Below are 8100 nucleotides of genomic sequence, written 5' to 3' on the forward strand. Positions count from 1 at the left end.
AGCGGAGTGTCCGCCCGTAGAGTGCGGACAGTCCGACGGTGCCACCGGCACCCTAGACAGAAAAGATCAGGTCTCACAGAGTGCACCGGACGCTGGTCACGTGGTGACCGGACGTTGGGGTCCTGCGTTCGGTCAGTGGTGGCCGAGAGCATGCAGCGTCGGTCTTCAACTGGACGCTGGCAGGGTGCGTCCGGTCAGGCTGACGTACGGTGACGCAGAAGCTAGAGTGTGACCGGACGCTGGGCTACGTCCGATCATGTGCGATCGGATGCGTCCGGTCTTGTTTGGTACCTTACTGGAAACGACCGAACGATGAGGTTTCTGCGTCCGGTCAGTTGAAGCTACTGCATCCGGTCAGAAGATGACCGTTGAGATCGGAAGAATGCCGTTGAACGCAGGTGACATGTGGCTGTCATCGAGCGACCGGACGCTGAGGTCTAGCATCCGGTCAACACGACCGGAGCATCCGGTCGACCCAAAAAACGCCCAGTGAAGGGGTAACGGCTAGTTTAGCCCTTGGGGCTATAAATAGAAGTGGCCTTCGGCCATGGCTGGGGCTGAGCACCTTAGGGGACTTTGTGTCCATGCTTGAGAGTGCTTAGGAGCCCTCCATCTCACACATACTTGATAGTGATCATCCGATTGTGTGAGTGAGCGATTCTAGTGCGATTGCATCGTGAGGTTGCATCGAGTGGCACTAGGTGATCGAGTTGCAAGCCAGTGGTGCTTGTTACTCTTGGAGGTTGCCACCTCCTAGACGGCTTGGTGGTGGTCTCCGTCGAAGCCCGCAAGAAGCTTGTGCGGCGCTCTGGAGAAGTACTTGTGAGGGGTATTGTGCTCGCCCCGTGGAAGCCGCGAAGAGCAACTTTAGTAAAGCGTGTCATTGAGCTACCCTCACTTCTGGGGTAGGTTCTTGCGGTGCTCGACGTGCGGGCTTAGCGGGTGATGGTAATTAGCCACCGAACCACCAAGTGAGCGGTCGACACAACGGGGAGTAGCGTGTTGGCAAACACGTGAACCTCGGGAGAAAAATCATCGTGTCAACCTTGTTCTTCCCGTTGGTTTGCATCTCCATTACACAAGCTTGCAATTACTTTTATACATGTTAAGCTTGTGTAGTTGCTCTTGTAATTAGATAGCTTATGTAGCTTGCTAATTACCTTCTTGCTTGTGTAGCATAGAAGTAGCTCCCTTGCGTGGCTAATTTGGTTTTAGTAACCTTGTTAGTCATATTGCTTAGTTTGTGTAGCTAAGTATTTACGCTCTCTAATTAGGCATTGGTTGCCTTGTTATTGAGCATCGCTAGTGAGCTTAGTTAGCTTTGTGCTTTTGCTTACTAGCATGTGTAGGAGCTCCCTTTTTGCTTAAAGTACTAGTGGCATAGGTTTGTGTAACCTTGCTCCTAGAATTGTTTAGGAGAGCTCTAGCTACCCCGGCATCTTAGTTGCATAATTAGTATCTTTGCAAGGTGCTACTGAACATATATAGAGGGGTGTAGTCTTGGCTAGACCGATAGTTTTAATTTCGCACTTGTTTCGGTTAGAAAACGTGATTAAGTTTCAAAAAGGACTATTCACCCCCCTCTAGTCGCCATCTCGACCTAACAATGTGGCATGCCATGTGAGCTCGACACGCTGGCGCCTAGTTAGCATGAGCACGTGAAATGTCGTTGCTACCCCTGCCTTGATCCTCTCTCTCCATCCCCGACAGCTGGGTCCCGTGGCACCTGTCACTGCTAGATGGGCCCCACTAGTCAGCTTCGTCTTCCCCATCTCGTACTATGCTCAGGCACCTCCGTGTCCTCGATGACCAAGCCCCATCGGGAGGGGCCGCGAATATCTAGGCTAGGCTTGGGGCGGCCTCACCGACGAGTGGCGGCACGTGGCCACGCGTTCTGCAGGGCCCAAGCGGCTCACGGGTAGAGCCCAAGCGGCCGATGATGGGGCTATAGAGCTCCCACAGGAGGCTCGAGCGAGAGGATTGGGATGCCTTGGTCGGATGCCAGCAGGGCGACGTGCGTGCTACTGACCCGAGGCGCGACCACCAAGAGGCAGGGCTAGCGCCTGCTCCAGAGATCGGCCGAAAACGAAGGAGCATCTCGGTTGTCCATGGAGGCACCTCACTGGAAAGTTGACCGAAAAAAGGAAAACGAACGGAAACTACCGCCTAGCTCCACGCCCGATCCCGCCCACTGGGCTCTCCCTGCCGTGCGCACCCGTCCCCGCTGACTCAGCAGAGCCCGAGACCACAGAGGCCAGCACGCGGCGGTGCTACAGCAGCTCGTGCATGTGGCGGCATAGCTGTAGCTCGTGCCCGCGGCGGCGGCGCTGTAGCTCGTGCCCGCGCCGTCCAGCGCGGCGACGGCACAGCAGCTCGATCCCGCGGTGGCCATGGAGGAGGCGGACACGGAGACGGCGAGCTTAGCCATGGAGGCGGCGGGGCTTGGCCTAAGGAGTGAAGGAGATGGGAGGAAGAAAGAGCCATGGGCAAAAAAAGACGAAGCTGACTAGTGGGGCCCACCTGGCAGTGACAGGTACTGCGGGACCCAACTGTCGGGGATGGAGAGAGAGGAACAAGGCAGAGGTAGCAACGACATTTCACGTGCTCATGATGACTAGGCGCCGACGTGTCGAGCTCGCGTGGCATGCCGCATGCGTAAAAGTGGTAAATCTATAGCTAAAACTTCTCTCATCTGGTAAAGTTGTAAACGTGATCCTATGAGTGATATCTGGATGAGTGCCGATCTTTATAATACCTCTCTCCGTTTGTGTTTACTTGTCAGCAACTTTTACTATAGCAAATTTGATCATCTGTTTTTTTTCTAAAAAAATCTTAGATACCTCAATATATATAATACTAATGAAGTATGTTCAATAAAGAATCATATATGCGAAAACTAAATGTATCTAAAAATCTTTTTGTAAAAAAAACGTATGGTCAAAATTATTACAGTAAAAAAACGGAGGTCGTAAAAAAAACACACAACACCCCCCCCCCCCCCCAGGCGTGGATCTGGACCGCGTCGACTGGATCAGCGGGCAGGAGGTCGTCGCCTTCTTCAAGGAATCCGGCCTGCCCCAGCCCGTCCTCGCAGATGTGACCCGTTCGGGGTGTGCGATGGAGGCGGCCATCGACGCCTACTTCTGGTCGCACAGGCGGCCATCGATCCAGGTGTTTTTTACTCGGAGGGGAGTGCAGCTCGTGCTCGGCGAGGCAGAGGTCGCTGCTGCCGCCGCTTCTGCATCGGCGTCGCCGCACCTCGCTCCCTGATTTGTCTCCCTGCGAGCCGGCGACCCTCAGATTTGCCGACCCCGTACCACCTCCCTGACGCCCTACGGCTCAGATCTCGTGCAGAGAAGCCCGACGGCTCCGCGCCGGAGCGCACGTTCTTCGGCTTCAAGCCTTCAAGGACCCGGTCCCCGATGCCGAGCCCGCCTCCGCGGGGCGATGGTGCCGCGGTGGCGCCGTTCCGGAACAGGGAGAAGGTACTCATCACTTGCTCCGGCCGCATCACGTACAGATGAGTGCTCCCTGTTTTTTCCCCCTTTGCAGTGTTGTGATTCGTTTCCTGTGGATTCCATTCATTAGGTTTTCATGCCTAGGCTGGATCGTGATTTTTGGAAGATTAGATGGCTTTGGGCTTCCAGTAAATGATACACAACAATAGTACCAAAATGTACGTGAGCTTGCCAACATATATAAAGCACAAACTGAATGGTGAGCACAGATCACTGAATACAACTGTAGGCCGCTAATTTGTGTCCAATTTGCACATAGAAATAGCTAATTAGTAAGTAGGAGAAACATAGTTATAGATGAGTTAGTTGCCTCAAATGACAGCCCATGGATGGCAGCGTGCACTGAAATTTCACATACCCATACTCTAAATCGGCATACTTGCTTTGTTCAAACCAATATATTAGCCCAATCAAAATACCAGATCTGATGTAGGCACTATATTTTCTTCAAGTGGGTGTGCTTTGCATAGACCCCTCCCCTTATGTTGGATCTGCTAGAACAAGTAGAGCCCCAATCTGACATGCATGTGGTTGTTATTGGACATATATGCTGATATTTTCAATTTAGACCATTTTTTCTTTCTGGTATTTGTTTTCTATAGGAGGAATTACATGTGATTTCTCTTGGAGCTAATCCGGTTCTTATGCTATTCATATAGAATTTATTTGGTTTTTATACTGCTCATGATTAAAGCAATCGTGCATCTTATGGGTATGCCATTCATGAACCATTTTGATCCCCTTGAATTGATCCTGACCGAGTTGCTTGAATGGCAGCCTGCAGTGTACTGTTTTTTGACACCCCAGTTTGTATTGCTTAATTCAAAACAATAGAATAGCCTAATTCAAGATACTAGATCGGTGTAATGTAATCAAGACATTTGCCTATATTTTTAGAGTTGTCATGAGCCAGTGGTCAATGATAGATTACCGACACCATAATGCTAGTATATTATCTAAGCATCCAGCATATTAATTTCCTGCTGAAACCTGAAATGGAGGGCATATTAATCATGCAATGGGAAGCAAGTGCTTTTGGGCGTCCAGTATTAGCTGTTGTTCTCGTTGCATCTTTCGCTCTCTTTCCAGTTATTCTAGTTCCTTCTGGACCTTCTATGTGGTTAGCAGGAATGATCTTTGGATATGGTTGGGGTTTCTTGATTATAATAATGGTCGGGACTACTAATTGGCATGGTGGTACCGTATTGGATTGGTTGTTCCGTGAACGTCTGCATGTAAAATTTCTCAGCCATATGTTCTGTGATTTGTAATTTAAGAGGTAGATCTTTTCTATGTTAGGATTATTCCCTAATTCGTTTTTTGTTCTACTTCCTTTTTTTTTACTAAAAATGCAGGTATGGTTGACAAAGTGGCCTCAGCAGATAGCACTAATAAAACTTGCGGGTGAAGGGAATTGGTTCCAGCAGGTTCGGGTTGTTGCCCTTTTCTGAATCTCGCCATTCCCGTATACAATTTTTAATTATGCTGTAACTGTGACTGAAATTAAGTGTAACCCTTATCTCTGTGGTTCTGTTGCTGGAATGGTACCTGAGGCCTTCATCTATATCTACAGGTTAGACATGATCTCTAATACACTGCAGATTATTGATCCATTGAACTTAGCATGGTTTTTTCATCTACCATCTAAATCTGTAACCTCTACTTGTGTGCTAATTCTTTGCACATGATTCACATACTCAAAAACTAGCATGCTGAGTTTCTGACCATGAATCTAATTAATCAATTTTTCTTATACGAGCACCAGCTGAAGGATATCTTTCTGTACTCTTATAAGCTATATATCTAACCATGTATAAGTTTAGTTTATTTGAAAACTTTCCTGTAGTTTTTTGGTTGCCAATATATTGTGACAGCTTGCCCAATGTTTCAGTTACTGAATGCATTCATATGCTTTTTCAGAATACATAAATTGTCTATTAAGAAAGACATTGTTGCCTAATGAATGTCACTTAAATTGCCTAAGAAAATGCAATCCACTACAGCATTACCATATTTGCTTCATGTGAGTTTCTGATTTCTAAGCATACATGGAAATACTGGATTGCCCAGTTCGTACTCTGAATTGGCATACTTGCTTTGTTTTATTTCATTTGCAGGCTTCTCGGTGACGACCGCGTTGCACCTCACCCTCACCCTGACCAACTTCCACCTTGCAGCCCCCTATCGCGTAGCTTGCAGTGGTGCCCTTGTCCCGTGGCACGAGTGCAGCCCTGTTGTTGACTGCAAATTTCAGGTGAGTTTTCAACTGGACCTACTTTGCTGTTATGATCGATTCTGTATTACGGATGTGTTCGTGGGTATGGAAGTGGGGGGTAGGGGAGGTGTTGATTTGTTGCCAGCAACGAGGCATTGTAAGAAGGCGAGTTCCTCGCCATTACCCATTAAGATTAGTATACTGTTTTTTGACACCGCAATTTTTGTACCCTGAACTAGTGTAATTGCTCAGTTCAAACCAATAGATTAGCCCACATGCATGTAATTTCTACATAGGCTGAAATTATATAACTGAAATGCTCAGAGTCTGCAATTTCTACATGGGGAAGTTTGTTATGATGGTGCATTTTTATTGCTTTTATTATATCAGTTGCATGCCAGCGTGAGCGTTTTCTTGATAGGCTCAATTGCTTCAAATTTGACTTGCTTATATACCTGAACTAAAGCCATTAGGGATGATCTTGTTTAGTCCCATGATGGTGGATCCAATATGCTATTTAGCCTTTTTCTTAGGCAATTTAAGTGTCATTTGTTAGGCAACAATGTGCTCTTAAATAGGCTATTTAGCCTTTTGTTTCAAATCTGGAGGTAGTTCATTAGGATATATATTTGACACCTATATGATGATTCCTTGCATGCAAGGCAATAAGTATAAATGTGTGCTGCTATATCATGACATATGTAGGCAACTTAGTCAAACTCATTTGGCAATAATACTGTACTGAATTAGGCAAAAAAAACCCACGAGGTTATGCAATTTTTGTTCAGTATGCATTTACATACACCAAGTTTCAATGCTTATATATGCTATATGACATCTGATTGTTGCGATGCTGAATCTTTTAACATTTTAAATCGCAGGTGTGAGGGTCTCAAGCATCAACATGGGATCAAATGAACAAAGAGAACCATGTGCAGCAGCAAGCGGGATGTATATGATGCGTCAGTATATATGTTACCAACACAAGGAGGTTTTTAGTGCAGCAAGATGTATTTCTATCTGAGTTGTTCATAATATCTACTTTTTCGTCTATAAATCTGTTTGGTCGCCGATTGTAGAGCTGTTTTGGCAGCCATGGTGCAGTACCTTGCTCTCATCACATAAACAGCTTCAGCCACGGCAGCGCTGTCCTGATCTGCAGCCGACGGGCTGATATGTGTTAGGCAATTTAAGATGCTTGAGATGCTATATAAAAGATCTCAAGATGCCCAGAATGAAATGTGTCATGAACAATTTATATTTAATTTCGTTTAGCTTGGGTGAATGTATCAATTTTGTAATATTTGGCATGTGGGCTAAATAATGCCGGGCAAATCTAGAGCAGCGAGCTTGTTTGGGTGATGCGGAAAGTGATATTGTGAAAGAATCTAGAAGTGCATGTACGGCCGTTGTTTATTAGCATCTTGCCGAAAAAGGAATATAATAATTGCACTTTTTACCAAAAATGGCGAGGCCATGCGATAAGCCATATTACGGCCGGCCGTAATTTAGCTGCTTCTCTTATGCCATGTTTTCTGTTGTTGTCTAAGTGGGAATTGTTAGGCAAGTAGGGTTGTTGTCGCTTGTAAATATGCTTCTGGATTTACTTGTATGGAGAATTGTTTTTCACGTTCTTGGTGTTACAACATTGTGACCTGCCTCGTGCTCTCTACCCAATTGTCCTTGTCATTATGTGTCTGTGGCACACTATCTTGATTAAGCTTGTTGGTTAAGAGCATCTCCAAGAGTATTTCTAAATCTAAATCTCTATATCTCTATTTGGAGCCATCTTAGGAATATTCACTCTGTATATCTGCCTCACTTCCAACAGAAAATTTTTGCTACCTATAATCGAGGTCAGCAATGCAGTGGCCGTCGTCTCGTCGAGCCTGGTCGCGCCCACTTCGCACTGCGCAGCAACGGGCAGGCCACCACTGACCACCCAAAATCATGGTCGGCGATGAACGAGGAGATTCGACACTCCAAACAGCTCAGAACTAGCCTAAACAACACGTGAACTGGCACATGTACCTCAGTTTCATCTCGATTCTCCAACAAGAAATTCGTCAAACACCATTCGTGCACTCCAACACCACATTACATCGCTACCTCACCGGACTAGCAGGCGCATCAACAGGCCACCAGCACCTCAATTCTCAGCTACGACGAATCATCACATCAGCGGAAGTGCGGAACCGACGAGCCGGATTTTTGGTGGGAAAACAGCATGACATTTATATCTCTCTTAGAATTCCTACGTTTTCCCAATGTTGCATCTAAAGACGTTTTTAATTCATATTCCTACATTTTTTCTATGTTGCATCTAAAAACCCTTTTTCTAATTCATATGTTTTGAGAGTCATACAA

At 46.4% G+C, this 8100-nt stretch overlaps 1 pseudogene; it reads left to right on the forward strand.

Annotated features, from left to right (window-relative positions):
- The first annotated feature begins 3018 nt into the window (after positions 1 to 3018).
- LOC136492055 (uncharacterized) lies at positions 3019 to 6998 on the forward strand (annotated as a pseudogene).
- The last annotated feature ends 1102 nt before the right edge of the window (positions 6999 to 8100 follow it).

The sequence above is a fragment of the Miscanthus floridulus genome, chromosome 1, assembly GCF_019320115.1.
Source record: "Miscanthus floridulus cultivar M001 chromosome 1, ASM1932011v1, whole genome shotgun sequence".
NCBI lineage: Eukaryota > Viridiplantae > Streptophyta > Magnoliopsida > Poales > Poaceae > Miscanthus > Miscanthus floridulus.